This window comes from Corvus cornix, chromosome 3, assembly GCF_000738735.6.
Source record: "Corvus cornix cornix isolate S_Up_H32 chromosome 3, ASM73873v5, whole genome shotgun sequence".
NCBI classification, from domain to species: Eukaryota; Metazoa; Chordata; class Aves; order Passeriformes; family Corvidae; genus Corvus; species Corvus cornix.
Genome location: NC_047056.1, coordinates 15804412 through 15826676, shown reverse-complemented (window position 1 = coordinate 15826676; position 22265 = coordinate 15804412).

Sequence of the window (22265 nt, the reverse complement as noted above, 5' to 3'; positions counted from 1 at the left end):
TTAACACAAGACTAAAGGTCTCCTTTGGATTTAGATTCCAAGTATTTGCATAAATTTAGCTCCATAAAATTATTTTATTTGCAAATCAAAATGCACACACAGATGTACCTTTCAGAGCTTAATTTTATAAACAAGGCATCCTACTCTGCTCTCAGGGAAGCTGACACAACTCTACGGTAACATCAGCAGATTTACTTGAGATTTAAATTTGGGTAACTGAGAGCTGCATTTGGCCTAAAGACTCCAGAGTGAGAAGCCTGTCATTAGTCATCTGCCCAGTGAGTGCAGTCTACCCAGAATATCTACAACTAGAGGAAAATTTTTGTGCCAATCAATTTTCAGTCTGCTTTAACATCCGCATTTTTCATCCCTATCTCATTCTTTTGCTAGTTAAATAAGATTTTTTTTTCCTTGCATGCACATCAGGGAGCTCAGACTTTGCTTTTTCCAGATACAAAGTCTTAGTGCTATTTTTATGTGGACAAAACAAAGCACCATCCATTTAGTTTAGTGGGAGATTATCTGCAGACAGAGCAATGGTCTAATCAGAGTCTCAAGGGCTTTGAAATATTAGACTAAATTTCAGTCCCAAGTTATTCTGTTATCTACTTCTCTGATGAGAACATGCTGAGTTGAAAGGAAGACCTTATAAATTGCTTCACAGTTGTAAGACTGCTACAAAAATTCCCTGCGGATAAATAGTGTATTGTGACTGCCAGACAAGTGCAAGAGACTATATACACATATCCCATGGCTGTAACCTTAATATATGATTAGTAGCTATTTTCCTTAGTACAGGCAGAGAGATTTCTGTTGTTCAAGCTGTAGAACACAGTCACCTGCCACAGACTGGAGCTGTTACCTACCACTCTTCAATCATTTGGTAGCTCTGGCTGCCTAACATTATCTGACCTCCAATTTTTCTTCCAACAACATAGGCTGGGACTTAGGTTTTTAATTTATTTCAGGCAGTGAAATAAATATACTGATGGGACGCAAAATTTTAAATTTCAAATTGTATATTTGGATAGAGGTAAAATCGTAAAACAATTTTGAAAACTTCAAGATGAAATCCTCTGAGTGTACTGTTAAATATATAGAGGCTACTACAGGCTAGTGAAAACATCCTTTAAGTGCCTACTAAGAATCCTAGGTGGCATAAGTATAATAGCCTCACCTTTTGAAATATGGAGTCAATACAGAACCATTATAAGCACGGTGCATTAGCACATCCAGAACTAATGTTGACCTTTGCTTTAAACGCTACTTGCTGAATTTGAAATAACATTTCTGATGGGAAACAGATTGCATTTTCCCAGGGAGGAAGGACGTTCAGGCACAAGAAGGTAGGTGCCAACCTTTGCTACCAGGGCTGGTTGTAGAACAGGCAACAGATCCTGAGAGTTAATCCAGGATCATGCCTGGGGAAGTTGTTGGGTCATGATTTTGTGAGTGTTTTTCATCAATCAGGCATTCTAAAAGAAGTATAAGAGGGAAAAAAAAAAAAAGAAAACATTAATGACAAAAGAGATGAGCACTATGCATAGAGCAGGCACTGAATTTAGAGTTTATACCTTTGGCACAGTTTGGATTCAATGTTGTCCTTCACAATCTTTGTATGGGGGTTTGAACCTGTGTTCAGAATCAGCCTCAACCATTTCCCATTCTAAATGCTGGGGTTCACACTGGAGAATGTTGGTACTAAAAGCGGCTTCTAAATGAATTTCTTTTACTTTTCTTTTTTATTTTTTTTAATTTTTTATTGTTTTTACTGTAACACTCCAGCTTGGGCACTTCCAGGAAAATGCAGAAGAGCCCTGGGTTGAGCTGAGATCTCGTCACAAGTCAGAGATCAGTTGCCAAGACAAAGATTTCAAGGATCCCTCTCTCCTGCAATAGTCTGTCCCTGCCTGCTCCAAGTTAAACCAAGGAGAAATTGTTGAGGACAAACACTCAGCACATCAACTGCATTGTCTCAAAGTGAGCTTCTTTTACCAGTGCCTCCAGCTGTCTCAGTCTGCAGGCTTCTCACTTCTTAGTCCCACAGCACCTACCTGGCATCAAACTGAGTGGCAGACACTATCTTATTTCTTGTTTATGCAGGGCCTGACTCTTTCCCTGTGTTATTCAACCTGTGGTATCAGCAGAAGTCCATGGTAGGGGATGACTGCTGTTCTGGAGGCTGGCAGAAGCCTGAAAGGGCCACACAGGCTGTAATCTGAGAGCAGAGCAGCAAGTGCTGTGCTGGGATTAGGCTGGGTTTCTTGAGAAATAACAATATTGGTCACAATTAGCATCCTCTACACCTTTGGTTTAAAAAATAAAAAAAAAGCTGGAGAGGGAAGGGAGAAAAAGAGGAAACATTTCACCACTACATTTAAGCTGTGGTATGATGGCTCAGCTTTCAGTCTCTCCTGTGATGATAATAACTTCTGAAATGGAGAAAAACACTGTAAAAATGATTGGACAAAGTGTGTGTATTGCTTGTTACACAAAGGGCTATTATTTCTCACTGCGTGTGTACTTACCACTAGAAAAGTTTTAAGGATAATATAAAAAAAACCCAGATGACAGCTGCCAAAGGCATTTCAAGATTAACTAGCATAATTGTACTTCCAGGTGGAGGGAAGTTTAGAAACAACTTGCTATTCACTGACCTTAAGGAGGCAGAGGTGATGCGTTCAGCCCCTGGAAAAGGCATTTACTTCTTCCTTCAGTAAGTGTACCTCTAATCCTTCCCCTCTCACCAGTTTATTGCCACAGCAGTGGCACTGGCCTGGCATCTGGAGGGAGCTGTTTGTCTGGTTTGGGAAGATAAGGTTGCAGTGTGGAGATGCTGAGCAGGGCTGGAGAATTGAGGCAAGGAAGTGGGGCAGGTACAAATACAGTGAGGTGAGCACAAACACCTGCTTCTTAAATGAATCCTTATGTTTGCAAACGGATTAAAAGCTGAGCTGCAGTCTTTATTGAGGTGAGGAGCAGGGCAAACTGGAACTCCACTGAAGAAGACAAGGAGCAGTACCTTTTTGGATAGCCAGGAGTTTAGATATGATTATTCTGCTGGGAGAAGCTTTTTTGGTAATTGTGGGAAGGTGAAATCTTATTCTCAAAAATCCCCTCTGTGTTGCCTGTTTATCCTCTCAGATGAAAGGCTCTTCTTCATTTCCAAAGAAGACCCATGTGCCCCCTTGACATACAATTACACTGATTGGCTTGCAGGTAGCCTGTTTTTAAGGACAGACCCTTTGATCAGCTCTGTGTGAGCAAACTGAAGATTAAATTAATTCCTGGCCACTTAGGATCAGATATTTACATATTTTTTGAGATGAAGCAGTGCCGGTGCCTCAGTGTCCTTCATGCCCTTATTCTTCCCTGCCTTTTGCCTTCAAGGAGGGCAGTACTAGCTGCTCTCTTGAGGTTATTCACCAGCATCCTGCATCAGGTGCCACGGGCAAGCAGGGGCAGGCACAAGGAGCAGTGGGATTTACCTCCCAGTCATGGTGGACATAACTCCTACTGAGACCAGTATTTCTTCTACAGTGGTAAGTTTTGAAAGAAGCATTATTTGTGGATATCCTGCTGCATTCTTAGAAGTTATATCAGTGCCCCAGTTCTCTGAAAATATAATTAGTTAGGATTTGAAGGGATCTGCTCTCATGAGGCCTGTACCTCCTGGAGTAAGAGAAATATGTACAGAATATACATTCATGCACGTGGCTCCTAAATGGTTTATGGTTTTCATCAGTGTGCTGTGGAAACTGCTCTGCTGACAAGACTTCCTGCTCTGGTCTCTGTATCTTATGGACGGAAGAGAGTATGTCTTTAGATGATTGCAAAAAGTTAGGGAACAGAAACAAAAGGATCTCATTAAACTACAATAATTAATGAGCAAAAATAGAGGATTTTTTTAGTAGCATAGCATTGGAAAATAATATGCATTTCAAAAAGTCAAGCCCTCTGTAAATCCATTTTTTGAGTATTAGTTTTGTTTTCGAAGTATTACAACTGGTTATATAGTGTTAAACAATGTTGAAAGCAAACAGCTTGAACACAATGCAGGAAGTCTTGGAGCTTCCTGTAGTCATTGTAGATGATAGGCCACAGAAGCATAATGGCAGTCCTTTAAAGGGGTATATATTTATAAATATATAACGTTTTAAATCGTTATTTTATACTCTGCACATCCAGCAATAAAATGTAGTCATGCTTTATTCTAATACTTAAATTCTTTGAATATTATAATGGAAACAAAAACAAAGGTATAATTTTGAGCTGATATTCAGATCTTCCACTGAGGCAAATGCATCTGACTTTGAGTTGTAAGGTCTTTTTGCAGACTTGCAAGGTTTTTGATGAAAAGAACACAGACACCCTTAAACTACAAAATTTTGGTGCAAGGCAGACTCCAGCATCACCTCTGTCTGCTGTGAAATGTGCCACTGTTAAGGACCCTTAGTGAGATTCTGTAAGAAACTTATCAGGTGATGTGGTCATCTGAAGGATACTGCATAAAACACTAGCAGCAATAGAAAATGTCAACTGCACGGATCTTGTGCTATATTCTGATTTTGATTTTGTGATGCAGATGAATATCTTTGTAGCTACGTTGTAGATATATTTAATCAAAAATTACAATGTTTTAAAAGATGAAAGAGGTTTCTACATCTTTTCTAAAGCACCTTTGAAAAAAGGCATCAATGAACCTTATGAATAGTGAATATTTGAATCTATAGTGCATTTCTAAAAATTACAATACCGTTATAGTATTGGTGTCTTTTGACAAAGCATAAGAGAAATCTGAAGATTATTTTAACATAATTTTATTCTTCAATTAAAATATTCATGATCACCTTTCATTATTTCAACTCCCTAATCATTATGAAAAGTGTAAATTATTTCAATTCACTTATTCAGATTGCACACAGGAAGAGAAAGTATTGAATCCTACTGTGTACTGAGTGACCACAGAAAATTTTCCTAGGACTGTAGCCCCAGCCAGGTTTCTAAATTTGGTTTCAGTATTTTAATTAAAATGGGCAGACTTTCCTACACAACAAAACGACAAGGGCCAGAATCCTCGTGTATGGCTTATCCTGAAAATGAGAATTGTTGTGATGCCGTTCCACATTTTATAGGGTGTGCGTTTATTCCATTATATTACAACCCTCACTGATCTGTATCTCATCTTTATGAAGTTTTATGAACTGTATCATATAGATGACCCTAGATTTCATTCCCTAGTTCTCACTGCTTTTAGAGAAATGCTAGAAAATGGTGTTCATAAACAGGGCTGGTGGGACTGTTAAAGCTCTTTTTGGACTGCTGATATTCACAGAGCTTGCTCCTTGCAAATGGCTTTTGCTTTTTGCTGCTGTGTCCATTGGTCACTCATTTTCAGTTTTCATCCTTTCCAGCTCTCTTCTACCTAACCCACCCTTCAACCTCTAAGATTATTCTTTTTCTTTGCATTTTTAGGACTTTTTGTGCTGTCACCATCCTGGTCTTTCTACCCTCCAAACCTCCACTCCTGACTCTACTGATCTGAATCTTCCCACTTGTTTCTCTTCAGTTTGCTCCTGTGATTTCTCTTTCTTCTGCCAGGGAAGCAGAACAGGTCCCTGTGTACCCATAACACATCTCAGACACCACCAGGAGCTGAGCCTGTGCTGAGCACGCCAGAGCAGGGCTGATCCAGCAAGCACTTGAGTCCCCAACAAGCAGTTGTCTGAGGGGCTCTGAGGAGGAGAAAGCTTTCAGAGAGGTATCTGCAGGTTTTGTCTTCTGCCACTGTCTCTCACTTGGAAACACAAAGCTACAGGGAATATCAAAGAGGCAAAGATTAACAGTTTTGTGTATTTGACTCACTTATGGTATAGGACTCCTGGGAAACTGCCCTTAGGGACAAGATCTTTTAAGGATGCTTTCCATAGGGTGCAAAAGCTCTTCATCCTCAGGTGTAGGAAATTAGGAAAGGAAGGCAAGAGACCTGCTGGGTTGAGACTAAAGGGCAAGAAGGAAATGCACAAGCAGAGGAAGCAGGGACAGGTGACCTGGGAAAAGTCCAGAGACACCGTCCAATTGTGTAGTGATGGGGTCAGCAAAGCCAGGGCGTGGATGGAGCTGAACTTGCCAAGGCACACAAGGAATGACAGGGAAGGATTCTACAGGTATGTCTTTCAGAAAAGGAATGTCAAAAAGAGCAGCCCCTCATGCCCCCCAAAATGAGCAACACTGGTAACAAAAGATGAGGAGAAGGCTGAGGTACTCAACAACATTTTGCTCAGGCCACCTCTTTTCCCAGGGTGGAAGGGGGTGGATGTGGGGTAGGAGGTCCCAGCCTTGGGGTACCAGAACTCTCAACATCAAGAAGACAGCTGGTGTAGGGCTTGACTGCATCTTGCTTTTCATGAATACAGAGAGTAAAAACCTGGGCAGGAGAGATGGAATCACTGATCCAGGATGTGGAAAGCTTTTAGCAGCTGTGACCATTCTGGAATAGAATGCCATGTTCATCCATTTCTCCTAAAAATCCTCCTAGAAAAGGATGGTTTCTCCTAGGGAAGACCTTTCCTGGGGAAGAGGCACCAGTGAGTGTTTTAGAGGGAGGAAAACTTCAGATAGCACAGGGAAACAGATGTACAACAAATTTTTTCTTGTTTAACTTTTCTTTGTTTAATTTGTTTAATTAAGGGAGGGAATGGAGGAAGGGACAGAGATGATTTATCTTCATAATTCCTAAAACATGCATTCCAGCACTCAAGATGGAATGTGCCACCTGAGGAAACTGAACATGCCTAAGTCTATGGAACCTGATGAGGCCTGAGGGAACTGGCTGATGTAGGTGCCAAGCCACTCTCCAAGACATTGGGAAAGTCATGGCAGTCAGGTGAAGTCTCTGGTGACTGGAAAAGGGAAACATTGCACCCATTTTTAATAAAGGGTAGAAAGGAGGACCCTGGCAGGTACCAACCTGTCAGCCTCACTTCCATGCCTGGAAAGGTCATGGCACAGCTTCACCAAGGACAGGTCCTGCCTGACGAACCCAGTGACCATCTGTGATGGCGTGACTGCAGCAGTGGAGAAAGGAAGGGCTATGGATGTCATTCATGTGGACTCCTGTAAGGCCTTTGTTACAGTGGGGATATTGCAACACGTGTATCAGACAACGAGGCCCATGGAAAGAAATATATGGACTGATTCTTGGTAGGTATTTTCAGAGATGTTTATTTCTCCAGCCGCATGGCTGAGGATCTGCCAAGGAACTGTTCAATCACGGGACCCGAGGGTCCTTCTGCCGGCGCAGGGGAACACAAACCAACCAATGGGGAACGAGGCTGACCAGGGGCAGGGAAACCCCGTGTCTCCCCTCAGGGCCCCTCTGCCAGGGCTACATGGCAGGGGGGAGGGACCCCGACATTTCACCTGTTTATTTTTAACAAAAAGAGATTTAAAACTTAATATTGAAAACAACTGGATAAACATGAGATAACAAGGACAGTTTCAAAACAAAACAAGCCACCCTCCTGAGTCTTTAAATGTCCAGACAGATTCTCTGGAACATCTTAAGGCTGACAGGAGGGAGACAGGACTCTCCGAGCATGCTTTGTGGGGAAACTGAGGCAGGAGAGGGTTTCTTCCATTTGTACCTGTTGGAACTCTAAACAACAATAATTAAATTATTCCCTCCCCTTCTTCATCCCCCACTTGGCATTGGAAAGGGGTTTTTGGGGAAACAATTGGCAAAGGCATGGTTTTGTGAGGGAAACCATGGGTGAAAAAAATGGATTGGGAATACACAGGGGGTAATAGGATATAGGATAAAAGAGAAAGGTGGGATTAGGAAAGGGAGACTGTAGGGAGGGCTTATAATGGAGATATTGTCTAACATGACTACGATTTTTAGCATATATACTGCCTTTTACAGGAACACCATCAGGCCCAGTGACCTCTGCTGCTTGTCACCCTTTTCTACCTTGCACAATTTTGAACTCCACTACCTCTCCATCTCCTAAACTTGGGATGTATTTTTCAGGGTTATTCTTTTTAATAGCAGTTCTATGAACGAATATGTCTTACTGGTTGTCACATCTTGTTATAAAACCATAATTTTGTTTAACATTATACCATTTTACTATTCCTAAAATCTTAGCTACGATGATTTTTTCTTTTTTCCAAGTGGCTGCTGTTTTCTATCTCGCTGCATTCCAGGTTTCACTTTCGTTTTCGGTCGCTCCCATGTTGGAACTGCCGGAGCTGTCGGGGCTGCTCATGTCTGCGTGCTCTCACTGCGGGGTCTCCTGGGGCCGCATTCGGGGCCGCGTGGGCTGAGCCAGGCCGGGCCATGCCACTCAGCCCCCTGCGTACCGCCGCTGCTGCCACCTCTGGTCTCAGCTGCGCTGCCACTGCCTGGGGCCACGCCCACATCTTGGCCAGGCCTCTGAGCAGCGCCCCCCCCTCGTGCCCTGCTCCAGCGCGCATTTCGGCTGGGCACGGCTCTGCTCCACCGCCACCACCGCTGGCCGCCACCCGCGCACCGCCCCTCTCACGGGGCTCACTCCACCACGCGCTGCGCGGGGCCAGGCGGGCTCCCGCCGCGCCTCGCTCCGCTGCTGACACTGCAGCTCGCGTCGCTCTGCCCACACGCGGGAACTGCCTCGCTGCTGCTCACAGAGCACTCAGTCCACGTGGCCTTGGTCACACGGTCCCTGAGGCAGGGTTCCCTTCACCAGGACAGAGCTGACATTGTTCAACAGTCTCGGTAATTAAATAATATTCACGAAAATATTCTTCCATCGGCATATATTTTGACTCAGAAATTAACTGTGTCCAAACAGTCTTCCAAAAGTCTTTGGTAAGAATCAAGTCCCAAGAAACGTAGAAAAAGTTCTTAAACAACCATGCCAGGAAGTGTTTCAGTTCCTTTTGAGCTTGAATTAAGCTAAAATTTACAAATCGTTGTTCAAGAATCTTTTCAAGTTTAAGGTAAATGTCCATATGCGGCTCTGAGAGCCAAGAGTCTTTCCACGGTTCCTCCACAGTTTAGAGATGGAACAGCAAAACGAAAACAAGAAGAGAAATCCAGAGTTTACTCACAAATCAGTCGCTGCCCTCAGGGATCGGGGATCGTTCTGCTCGCGTTATCCACCATTTGTTACAGTGCAGATACTGCAACACGTGTATCAGACAACGAGGCCCGTGGAAAAGAAATCTATATGGACAGATTCTTGGTAGATGTTTCAGAGATGTTTATTTCTCCAGCCGCGTGGCCGGAGCTCTGCCGAGGAACTGTTACAGACACGGGACCCGAGGGTCCTTGCCCACGCAGGGGAACACAAAACAACCAATGGGGAACGAGGCTGAGCAGGGGCAGGGAAGCCCCGTGTCTGTGCCCTCAGGGCCCCTCTCCCAGGACCACATGGCAGGGGGGAGGGACCCCGACAGGCCTTGACACATTCCCTTACAAGACCCTCTTCTCTAAAGCGGAGAGAAGTGGATTTGATGCCGGGATGAGGAATTGGTTGGATAGTTCCATCCAGAAGATAGCGGTCAATAGCTCAATGTCCAGTCAACGATCAGTGAAAGGTGGTGTCCCTCACGGGTCCACACAGGGACCAGGACTGTTTAGTGTCCTTATCAATGATATAGACAGTGGATTTGAGTGCATTTGATGGCTCTTAAATGTCCCTTCCAACCCAAACTCTTCTGTGATTCTATGACTGGTACTGTCTGCTTTAGGCACCATTGGACAATGTGCGTGACTCAGAGCAGCACACCACACACCCTGCAAACTATTATGGAAAAATTCAGGGTTTACAATTTCCTTTCCTAAGAAGAGAGAATTTACCAGCTAAAGCTGTGCTAAATTATGGAAGAGAAAATCAAGTGCTATAATTGTGGGTGTTTATCACAGTTACAGTTTTTTTCTATTCATAGAAATTTGATTTGAACAGGGTAAATCTGTGCCCACAATACAAATGAGATCATCTTCAAACAAAGTAAATGGAAGAGGCACTTTTTATGGCTTTGTTTTATAACTGTTCTGCTTGAGGAGTTGATCTTTAGTTTCATTCTTTCTCTTATACCTTCACGTTAAATCAAACGCAGTATAGTATAACTCTTCAATTAAAATAGGATTAGTTTTTTTCAGTAGGAAAACCTGATAGCGAAACTAGTTATCACAAGTCATGCTAACTGATTTGTGGAGCAGGTAGGAAAAACACTGAAGGGTGGTGTAACTCCAGCTAACATCTGTGATGGCATTCTGTCATTGATACAATGGGAAGTCCCTGCAGTTCACATTCAGCTGTAGTAGTACAACAAAAGTACTTCCCAGAAAGCCCAAACACCTTTACACCACTTGAATAACATCCTGTTTAAAGAGCTGGACCTTTCCATCAGTCTGTTCCCCAGTGAAGTAAGCTCTTAAATGGGAGAGAGCTGCTGTATGAGCCCATTATTAGCCTGCTGTGTACTGACTGGTGGATGGATAAGCAGTCTGTCAAAGCCATGCATATCAGGGAAAGGACTGTGCTAGAGTGTGATGTACATAAGCTGTATTCTACTGAAAGATGAGACAAGGATCAGTTAGCTTCCTCTGAGGATGGGAAAACTGTAACAAGAGCTATTGAACTATTAGAGCCATTGCTGTCTCCCCCAGGTCCTGGTGGCAGCTAGGCAGCACCTTGGTAGGCAATGGCAACTGGAAAAAGCTGGTGGGAGGCATATAGAGACACTTCCTCACTTCACCAAGCCCCTTACTCCTTCCCCTGTTCCCCTACTCAGAATGTAAGTAACTTAATCTGTAAACATTTATGCAAGCTTGGTCTTCTGGGATTGGGAAACAGTTCCCAGCTGGGTAGAAACTTGCTAAACCTTCAGGAGGAAACGCAGCTTGTGCTCAGTTTCTAAACAAAGCTAGTTCCATCATTTTAGGGTAAATGGACACAAGCAAGAGACTCTTTCAAAACTCTTTTTGTTATGTGGTAGCTTGAACCCAAAAAGTTGTTGCTGGACTGCATATGGTTTATTTGTCTGGCCCCCTAACTGGAGCTCACTGGCCGCATTTGACCTTCTACCTTGAGGAAGAATAGGGGTTTCATCATGATGCCCAAAACAGTGAGGATGCTGGGAACCAGCAGGCAACTGGGAGAGCTTCACAAGTGGGGCTGCAGTAGGGCTCTGGGAAAGCCCTGTGTTCAGTCAGACCCTTGAATATCCTTCCAGAGAATCAGCATGTGCAAAAACTCTTTGGATCAACCTAGCAGCACAGTTCTCATTTTAAGATGATTACCCAGAAGAGCAGGAGGTGATAATAGCTGGGCAACAGATGAAAAAGCAATAAAAGTTTCATGGGACCAGAGAATGCTGAAAAAAGAGCATGACTAATCACTGGGTGCTCCTGTTCACAATTGCAAATAGGAGATGGCAGCCCTTGATTTTTTGAACCTTTAATCTCTTCCCTGTTTGTACATTTAGGTTGGTGGAGAAATTAGGCTCCAGTATGTCTTGGATGTGTCCCTGTTTTGCCCTAGCCTGTAAAACTCACTACAGTGTACATGAGGACAGCTTTGCCTTTTTACTGGGTTTCAGTTGTCTGAGATTGCCAAATTAGAAGGTTTCAGGTTTCCTCTCAGTCCATCACAAGAAATTATGCAGCAGTAGGTGCCTTAGGTTGAGGAGAGCAGTCATGGCAAGAGTGCACATCTGCCTGCTCTCTGCCCTCTCCCACCCAAGGAGCTGCTGTCTGGACTGATTCTTGTTGCCAGGGCTTTAACCCAAGGTGACCTCTGCTCTCTGAGGGAAACTCTAGTGCTGCTTTTGTTTGTTTGTTTTTCACAGATGGTAAACACCTAAAGTGTACCATTATATGATTTTTGAGACCACTTGTGTGCTTGGTTGTGAGTTAGCCGCTCATATTTTCTTGTTCTCACTATTATCTGATACAATGCCTTGTTTAAAAATGTTAGAGGCGGAACTAATGGGAAGAAACTGTATTTTAAAATGAAGACAACTTGCTGCTTAGTCTGGTAGGATGTGAGTTAAAAACACTCTTCTCTTTCAGTTAAAAAAGTGCCTTTCATACAGATAAGGAAACTTTCACTTATTCAGTTTTCTTTTCTTCAGAAAGTCCCTCCCTGGCTGACCCATGCTGCTACGCTTTTGTTATAAATCATAGCCAGAGTGGGAATATCAAACTGTGATATACAGCTCTATTCAAATCACGCTCTCTTTTCTACCTCTGAGGAGCTTGCTTGTTAGGGAGACATGTGAGTTATAAATAGGACAACATATAACAAGGTTCATTGCAAAGATATGCCAGGAAATATTTTCACTGTGGGGAGAGAATCTTTTAAAAGAGCCTTTTGATTTTTCTGCTTTCCTTCTGCAGTTTCCAGACCTGAGTATGCAAAGACTCAACCAGGGCAGTAGGAATCAACTTTTCTGGACTTGCTGCTTCTTTGCCCTGCTTTGCCACTGACCTTAATGCAGCATCTCAGTTTGCTCAACAGGACAAAGGCTATCTCCATCAGCATGAAACATCTTTGAAGCCATTTGAAGCTTCATCATTCCAGAAGCAGAGGGGAAAACTTGTTGTGATTTTAAGTTAAATTCTTCAACCAATCTTCTCTTTCTCCTGATATCCTGTGTAATAATTTTGGAGGTCAAAACTTGTCCATTTTATAATCCTCCTTTTCTCTGCTGTCACTGGTACCACAGTCTGACCCACGGAGAAGAAAGGAGGGAAGGGAAAGATGGTCTTAGTGTCCCACTAAAGGTGAGGGCTGGTTGGGGCTCGGCGACGGAGCAGGGGTACAGTAGTTACCTTGGACAGTTCAACAATCCCAGTGAACTCTGACACAAACCATCTTCTCTGCATGTATAGTGCACCCTAAGGTTTGTGGCAATCACACTGCACAAGAACAGTAAAATTAGCTTTATAAACAGCTTTATTAGATGATGGACAGTGAGAGGACATGGTCCTGACATTGCTACTGGCTTGCTGAGTGATCCTGAACTTAATTACTTTATTTCTCTGTGGCAGTTTCCCCCTCACTCTCTACATTTTGTGAATCTTGACAGGAAGGATGACCTCTTGCTGTGTATCGGCATCGTGTTGGTCTTAACTGCTGTCTTACCTGTGGTCTCCCAGTGCTGCTATAGTCTCTTAATTCCTCATATTCACAGCAATCCTGCTACCGTGGAGTGCAAAACTGTATCATTATGTTACTGCTAATAGATCATTCACACCATTGTTTTTCTGGGTTCCTGAAAATTTTTGTGTGAAGCAGTAAATAGGAGCAGGGAGCTACTGAAACTTCTCTAGATCATCTGGAGATGTGAAGGAAGTAAACATAAATCATGGAACAATAAAATCTTAATTTTTAATGCTTTTCCTTTTCCTGCTTTAGTGATGGATTTTATTCCTTCTCCTTAAAGTTCTAGTGGCAGTCGGCTATTACACACAGCCTCCATTAGGAGAACATACTTTGTTGCTATAGCAATTCTTCTCACAGATATTTTATTGCACTTAGATGCTGCTGGGAAAAAAAAAAAAGGCAGCAAAAAGTAAAAAGGCAAAAAGGCAAAACCAAGGCACAACAAAAAAAAGCACCGCTGACCTCACAAATGGTCAGCCTACTTGATCTCTTATTTCTGAGCAACTTTTAACTGTATCTCACAGCAATCTATATTCTGGTAAACACTTTGTGTGAGGCACTATCTGGGAAGGTTGGTCGTTGCTTTATAAGTGGCATACGGCACACAGCAGGACACACTGCAGCACGGTGTCTGACACAGCAGCTGTAGATTACTGGGAAGATAAATTCATCCTTTCTGGTGTGAGCATTTCACCAGCTCCAATTTGAAGTCTTGATATCACCCTGTCAACCAAAGGGGATGTTTTTAAGGGAAGAGTTATCAAAGGTTTGCTCAAAGTTCCTTTTAGAATGGCTTCTCCAGGAGTACAGATATATATTCATTCTGGGTGAATGTAGGGCTCATCAAAATTGCTGGACTAAAATCCCTATAGACATAAGGCCTCTGTTCAGCACCAGATACTGAACAGCAGCTTCAAGTATGTTCTCTTCTGTCAAAACCAGATGCCTAACCGTTCAACTAATGAGGTAACAAAGGTCATTAATTCTGTCTTCTGCTGACTGCAGGTGGCTGCGCTCTCCACCCAGAACGCCGCCATCCTCCTCCTGGGAATAGCCATTCGTATGTAGCCAGTGCTGCCTGCAGTCCCCTGGCCATGTAATCCAGACTGGGAGCCAGGGAGAGGGAAACTCCATGGGAGTGAAATGGAGAGCACCTAAAGTCAGCATTCTTCTTCCATCCCCCCCAGCTCTGAAGGGAACATCATTCTGATGGATAAGGCACTGCCTAGAGATAGTTGTGGCCAGCATCTTGGGTTGTGTGGCCAGCACATCCCCTCTGCCAAAGGAAGGACAGAGTACAAGGTGAGTGGAGGTGGAAGATGCTGCTCCCCTTCCCTTAGCTGCCTGGGTGGGCAAAGGAAATAGGATGGGAGGGAGCAGGAGTAGTGACTCCACAGGTAGAGCACTGTCCTCACCAGGGCCTTGAGACTTCTGCCTCCAGCTAGCAGCATTCAGAACATCAAAAAGAGGTGGCTGCACCCGGTGTGAACCATCTCCTGGTTTTCTCCTTCTTTCATGGGTCCTTGTGTTACTCTGAGGTTTGAGTGGGACTGGACATGGCCTCCTCTGCATTGCTGCTGGGAAACATTTCCCTCAGAATGGACAGGACGGCAAGCACAGCTCTCACTGGCACAGCCTCTTGTCTCCTTCTCTTCACCTGCATCTCAGCTCATCAAGGAGGCAAAAACGAAAAAAGAGCTATTTCACAGTCCAGCGGCCGTGAGACTCTGTGTTGCCAGAGGGCGAGGCGGGAGGGTGTGATGGGGGAGGGCAGCATGCAAGGTCGGCTGCTGCGAGTCTGAAAGGCAAGGAGGAAAGCCCGGAGGGGCAGTCAGTGCCGCCCGTGCCTTGCACCGTGCTCTCACTGCACGCAGCTCTGTCTCGCCAGGGACCTGCTGTGCATCCCCGAGCAGAGCCCAGGCGCGGGATAACGCGTTTGGAGGGAATCGGGGGCAAAAGTGGTGGGATTGCACAACAGCACTGTGGAGGGTATTCCAGAGGAGCTCTGCAGGCTTTCAAATGGAGCCCTTGGTGCTGGCACAGCCACCTCTGTGCTGGGCATCACTGTGCTTTTGGAAATAGACTAGGGCTTACTGTTTCATTGCATGAGGAGCAACTCGGAAGCATTCAACAGCAAACCAAAGGTAAGACAAGGTTTGCAGCTTGTCTAGATTTGAGTCACGCATCTGCATGTGGCGAGTTCTCGTCACCCAGGTCCATTAAATCAAAGTGTTCGAATTCCACCTTCTATTTTCAGCCTGAGGTTTTAGTTGTCTTCATTTTGTCAGTGTACATATATTTACAAAAGGAGAATTTGTGAATAGTCCTAACTCCGTTTACTTGATGTTCATAGCGCAGATAGGTGTAGGTTGCATCATTGCCACAACAAAGCCCTTATATCATTAAGATGATTACAATTTTGGCAAATACATGCAGGCTGAAATTTTGCATGCTTGGGCTCAGTCCACAGGCAGAGCTTCTGGAAGCTGGAAGTAAATGATCTTTGAATTGTATGTGCTTCAATGACATACATCCCCCCCAAAACACAGCATGTTGTTCTTGAAGTAACATGAGAATGGGTGAGCTGAGTCACTTAAACGGTCTTGTTTCATAAATCTTATATTTACAAATACAACTAAAAGTGGTGCAATTTTGAAATAAACTGCTTGCCACACTAAAACAACACATCTATTCCCAGATTTTTTCCCTGACACATACATAGGAGAGAGAGTAAGGTGCTTGACTCAGTGCCTTAAAGTATCTGGACTTTGGTGATGTGATGTCCTATTATTTGTTTGAAATTGCAAAAATTATTGGCATTACCTTGCTAGCAGCCATACAGCTCCTTAGGAGACTTTTTCCCAAAGAAAACAAGCATCTGTGTTGTTGGGTTCCCTGTTTTAGGAGCTCTTCCTTCCCAGCAGGTTTGTCTGGCACTTGCCATTCAAGACGATGCTGGGTGTTAAAGCTTTGAGGGGAGGGGGTTCTAACGAAGCTGCAGCTTGTTCAATCTTTTCCAGCTGGTAAAAAGAGTTGAACTCCTGCTACTTTTATTATTCATAAGGGTGGATCACAGTCTCCCATCGAACAAGCCCTACAGGAGCTCAGAAGGCACCAGCCAAGTTGTGCTTTTGGCTCACCAGCACATGATTGAAGGGAAGAACAAGCAACCATGGCCCCAGAGCAGAGGTCTGCTCCCATCTCCCACTCTGGTTGGCTTCCACAAACATTTTTTCTTGCCTAGGATGGTGCATCTCAAGTTTTATCCACTTCCTCATGCAAAGTAAGTAAATAGAATTACTTCTGCTTTACAGAGGGCAATTGCAGCTTGCCCAAGACCCCCTTGCCAAAAGGGAAGGGAGAGTGGGAAGGACTAGGGCTGAGCTTTCAGCCCTCATTCAGGTTATTTGATTTCACAGCATTAGTGTTGGCTTTTTGCTTCACTCTGCAAAGAATTGCAGCTATTTTTTTTTTTTTCAGGTAAATTCTAACTGAAATCTGTAGGGAAAGTTAACTCCCCACCAAGATTTTAGATGGCTGCTATGTTAAACAACAATACTGCCTGCCAGGAAAGGATGTCTCCTATAATCTGCTGGGTAAGGATTGTGAGAGTTGTATTTCTCTGAGCAGCTCAAAAGATGGACTTTTAAATTCAATTTTTTTCGTTTACGAGTTTATTTACATACCTTCTTAGAATTGCCAGAAAACTTATTGTTGTGAATTGTCATGGGGGATTTCACTAAAAAACCCAAACAAATGAGTTTGTTTAAAACAATCTGTGATACCAAACCAAAAGCTCTGCAGTTTTAATTTCATACGTTTCTTGTCCAGCAGGGGCATACCAATTAGTGAATACTAATGACTGCCCACCTCCAGCTGTGTTACCATCTATGATGTTAAAGTTCTCTGGACATACACATTGCTCACCTGTGGTCAGTATCTAACTGGGTTTCTTCACTGCTACACTCAGAGCAAGGCACCTCTCTAAAGCACATCACTGTCTCCAGGCCTTTCCAGTCTCATTCCGTGTCACGTGCCAGGATTTGTTAACAGTCAGGGGTGTTATCCTACATGCAAGTCCTCTGGCTTTGTTCACACCAAAAGAACATACCATCCTTGGAACCTTTCTGCTTGCAATCTTCCATCAGGTGTGCTCTAGGAGGAAACGGAACGAGGTCCAGGGAGGTCCATTTGTACGAAAAATAAAAATAAAATAAAATAAAATCAGCCATTAGATAAATTAATTAATTAGCCATTACATTGGATAAAAGGGGGAAAAAGTTCAAGGTGGTAACATAAATTGCAACAAACACTAAGACAATGCTCCTTAATAAATGACATGCCGTAACTACAAAACAGCAAGTGCCCAGCTGCCAATGGGTTTCATGCTAGATAATGTAGAGTTGATAAACTGATCTTAATGCCTAAGTGATTAACAGTCAATTATTTTAATATGACAACTAAAGCTGAGCCATGCCTACTGCTGCAGCACGAACAGCTGAGGAGCTGCATCATTATCTGTGTCTTTGCCTTTGTAATCTTTTTAGTGGGAAATGTCTTTAGTTTGTTGAAATGGCTCTGAAGGGGCAAAGGAGTCAGAAGATATAAAATTTCCACAAGCTTACGGAATGTGGGCTTCCTTTCATCCGTGGTGGGGCAGGATGAACAATGGCCCGTTATCAATTGCTTGAGGTAAGTTATGTGCTGCAGTTTTTCACAGTCTGTTCCAGAAACAACAACTGTATCTATGTCCAAACCCTAGAATATCGCTCTGCAGGAAAAGCAGGAAGAAATAACAGGGAGTGTTTAATCTTTTGGCATAGAGCAGCCTGATATAATGGGTATATGGAGAGTGCTTTGAAATGATGCTTTCTTGATATGAGGCTGTGTTTACATCAGAGTACAGTCCCGTTAAAAAGCTGTGTCTCTGTTCAGGAAACATGATTTTAGCTGAGTATTTAGAAGATAGCTCCTTAAGACTACATTTATGTTCTTAAATCTTGTGAAGAAAAGGCAAGTGAAAGGCATAGTTTCAAGTTTTGAAAGGATATATTAATTTAATATATCCTGCACTCAAATCATTACATGTTAAACTTTCAGGGGCATCAATATGCAGAAATTCAGGGAATATCACGCAGTAACACACAATGATGTAGTTGCTCTGGACTACCATTCATGCTGCTGAGTTGTTATCTATGATGTTACAAACCATCAGTTTCCATCAGAACACAAATACCTGGTGCTGCAGCAACAAAGGAGCCAAGTGGATTATGTTCCTCTGTTGCAATGTTTTTCTTGTTTTCTGGGGATTTGGAGCACAGTTTGTCTTGGTTTAATTTTTATGAGGGCTTTGGGGCTTTTGTCTCACTTGGCACAGTGAGGTATAGCAAGATTTCATTTATGATTGTATACCCTATGTTTTTAGAGAAAATATAGCAGAAATAAAATTACTATTTTATGATGGGCTCCCTTTCTGCATGTGCAGCACATAAACTGAGGTTCCCTGAACACTGCACTCAGAGGCTTGGCTCAAACCCTGTTTACTTTCTGGGAGCTGCAAAAACTGATGGCTAGAAGATCTGTGGTTTGACCTCCTCAGGGCCATGAATTACTTACCTGTGTAGTCATAAGTTTGTATGGAGTAAATATAGGTGTTGGAGGTGTCAAATTTTCCATATGCATCAAGCAGAAGGCAGTAGGATTTGGATGAGACTCCACTTAGCTGTAGTAGCTGGGTAGCTGCATAGGTCCAACACAGGAGATTGTAGAGGTACTAATGCAGGACTGTAGGAACTTCATATGCCCATCCTCTGTTTATCTGGCACAGATGCCTGACCCCTCATTTGTTAAACAAAAATGTTCTACTTCCATTCTGGTGTTGAAAACTACTTTTCCAGTGATGCTCATATGTCCAGTCACTGCAATCTGCCCTAGCTCTTGGACTAAAGAATGTACAAAAGGTGGAAGCCAAAGAGGCTCTTCTTCCCTTTACAACTTTTCATCCACGGGATTGAGATGGGCATAAAATATATTGTGAATTGACTCTCATATCTGCTGTGATCTTGTCTCCCATAGTAAACTTTGCAGAATTCCTTGTCCAAAACATGTTCCTTCATTGTATAAATACATCTTCAAATATAGATGATAAAAACTAGGAGCAATACTAAAGTTATTGAGATTCCTGAAGGCAAAAATAGCAGACAGGGAGAGAAGTGAGAAAGAAAATTGAGAGACGTTGGAGTGATGCCTGTGAACATTTAGCTGATCTGTAGCTGGGCCATGTATTGGAAAATACATGGTTTGAGCAATCAGTATTCTACTTCAGGGGATGAAATGAAGCCTTTGCTCTAAAACTAACGTGTGAAATTGTTTTCTTATGTCAAATCCTGTTTAGTATGTAAATTTTAAAAAATTAGCTCTGTTTGTAGTGGTTTTCCTAGGCTCTTCCTGTGATTGCCCTTCATTGCTACCACCAAAGGAGAATCATTGTTGTGTCTCTGCTGGCCCTTTCATTGGAGATTACAGGCATACCTGCAGTAGTCACCTGTTTTCTCATCCAAGACAAGAGACAGAATGTGGCCTTTGAGATATCAAAAGCTTTGTTTCAGTGGGCAGCTCCCGATTGCTGTGGTCATGCTGGAGGTGATCAGTGCTTATGAATAGCAGGGCCAAGCTGTCTGAGATGTGACACCAAAGAGCTGAGGCAACAGAAATGAAAAGCAATACTGGAAATCTGTGCCTAATTAATTTTCATGAAAGCAAAGCTCATTGTAGAGGTATGATATACTCTGCATGCTCCTGATAATATTTTTGAACGTGACCTACATTTTCTGTTACATTCCTGTACCTAGTGCTTCCTCTTTGTTTTGTGTTATGAATGTGTGCCTGAGAAAATGTTCCTTACCTTTGCAATTCCTACAGCAGCATGATATGTAAAGAGACAGAAAATGGCTTGAAAAAAGCTGAATTCACAGTTAGTCAGTGAGAAACAAATCCTGTCTGGAGTTGCTGTCTCATAGGCTTTTTGTCCCATTTGCAATCCGCATGTCATTTCTGTGAAAGGAAGTCCTACAACAGAGGATGGCTCTGACAGGTCTCCTGTCCTGGTAATTTGTTGTCTTGATGCCCTGCATGACCATCTGGAGACCATATCCAATATCCAGTGCTGAGATGGGCTCTCACTGAGCTTATTGCAAACTGCGGGAGCCTGAGTGGGAGCTCACCAGGATCACTTAGCCCTTTGCTGGTTTGAAATTTGGGTGGTTTTAAGCTTAAAAGCAAACAAAAAAGGCAGGAATCCCAAGGACAAGTGTTTCCCTGGAATCAGAAAGTTTTCCAGTGCGATGAGCTTAATTAAAACTAACAGAACATTTTAGTTGTGTTGTAGTCTTTTTCTCTAATGTGTTGCCCTTGTAACCTGCCTCAAAGAAAGCCATGTGGTGCATTTTGGAGTCCAATTTGAGCTGGCCTGCAGGCAGTGGTGCATGGCTATCAAATGGATGTTTGACACACTGCTGCAAGCCAGAGAAGAGAGAACAGCTATTGCCTGCTGTTGCTGCCCCTGTATGGGGTAATCCATTTCTTAGGAGCAGTATGATACACCTCTGCTTGGGCTCAGCAGAAAGCTACAGGTGCTATTGGACCTCCTCACCTTGCCCAGGCCAGTGAAGGGCCCCAAACTTCCCTCGTCCATCACTGTGATCTCCAGGAAGGAACTGCTTCGGTCTTCAGGGGGCATGGGCTATTTCCCTTGCTCACAGGTGCTCTGTGTAATGCTGGTTCTGTGATGTTTACACCTCTGAGCACTTTGCTCAGCAAATGACAGAGTTCTGTGTGTTTCCTGCTGGCAGCCAGGACTTGCCACCATGGACAGAGTATTTGATAAGCAGTGTGCCCAGATGCCTTTCACCCAGAGACTTTGAACTGAATGTGCTCACTCTAATCTTCTCAGAGAGGTACATGGTACATAACTGGATTTAGACCAACAGCATGCCATTTTTAGTGAGTCATTTACTCCACAAGCAAGCCAATTAAAACATAAAGTATTTACAGCTTCCACCATGTCAGTGCTGAACCTGATATCCTGGGATGCACTCTGCCTACTTCATCTCATGCTCTTGAGCATCCCAGCAGGCTCAGTGTTCCATACGTTCTTTTTCTTGCCTATAGCTCAGCACATGCCTCGAAGTCGGGCTGACTCTGCTGATTGACAAAGAGCGTCAGATGTTTTTTTGACATTAGATGTCACACTGTGAGTGGAGCTATGCAAAACAGGTCCTTCTACAGTTGTCTGACAGCCACTGTGAACGCTGCTGTCAGCTTGCTGGGCCGGGTGCTGTGTCCTAGCACAGGTCTTGGCACCGAGAATTTTCCCCTTGCTCTTGATAGTCCCGTCACCAGATTTGCAGAATGCACGGGTAGAAGCCATTAGTGCTATTATTCAGCTCCTTGGTGAACTAGGGGGTTAATCTGAGTTTTATGAGGGCAGACTCTTCCTCCCAAGTGGAGGAAGAGAGAGATAGGGGACTTATCTCTGTGTCACCTGATCTTAGCACTAAATTGAGAAATAGAGGTGAAAGGGCTTGGCAGATTATCCTTCTCCTGTATTTTGCTTTCAGTATAAGTTCTGGGTTTTATTCTGTTGACAAGATAAAAAGCAAATGATTTGAAATAACTTCTTGAATCTGCCTTTCACTGTCTTCTTTGGATGCACTGAGAGGTGAACGATACCATCACCAAGGGCTGGAAATCCTGCCTGGATAACTGCAGTCCTGTGCATAGCTCCTGGCAGAGCAGGCTGTAGCTTTTCCACAGGGAGAGGGATAGCAAACCAGTCAGAGGGAAGTGGTTGTAATGAACCTAATCGCATTAAGCAAAGTATTAGCGGGACTGGAGATGCTGTTGATTGCTAGCACCTGCCTGGTGGCCTTCCCAGGAGACACCCCTGGGCTCTTTAAATTCCTTGGGGAAGGGTAGGGGCCTTTCTGCTGCTTGTCTCCTCTGAGGTAGGTGCAAAGTCATGAGTACTCTCCTCTTACTAAAATGCAGAGTATGTTTTTGTGTCCTAGTACTTGCTCTCTGACAGGTTCTCAGCAGACCTCAAGCTTG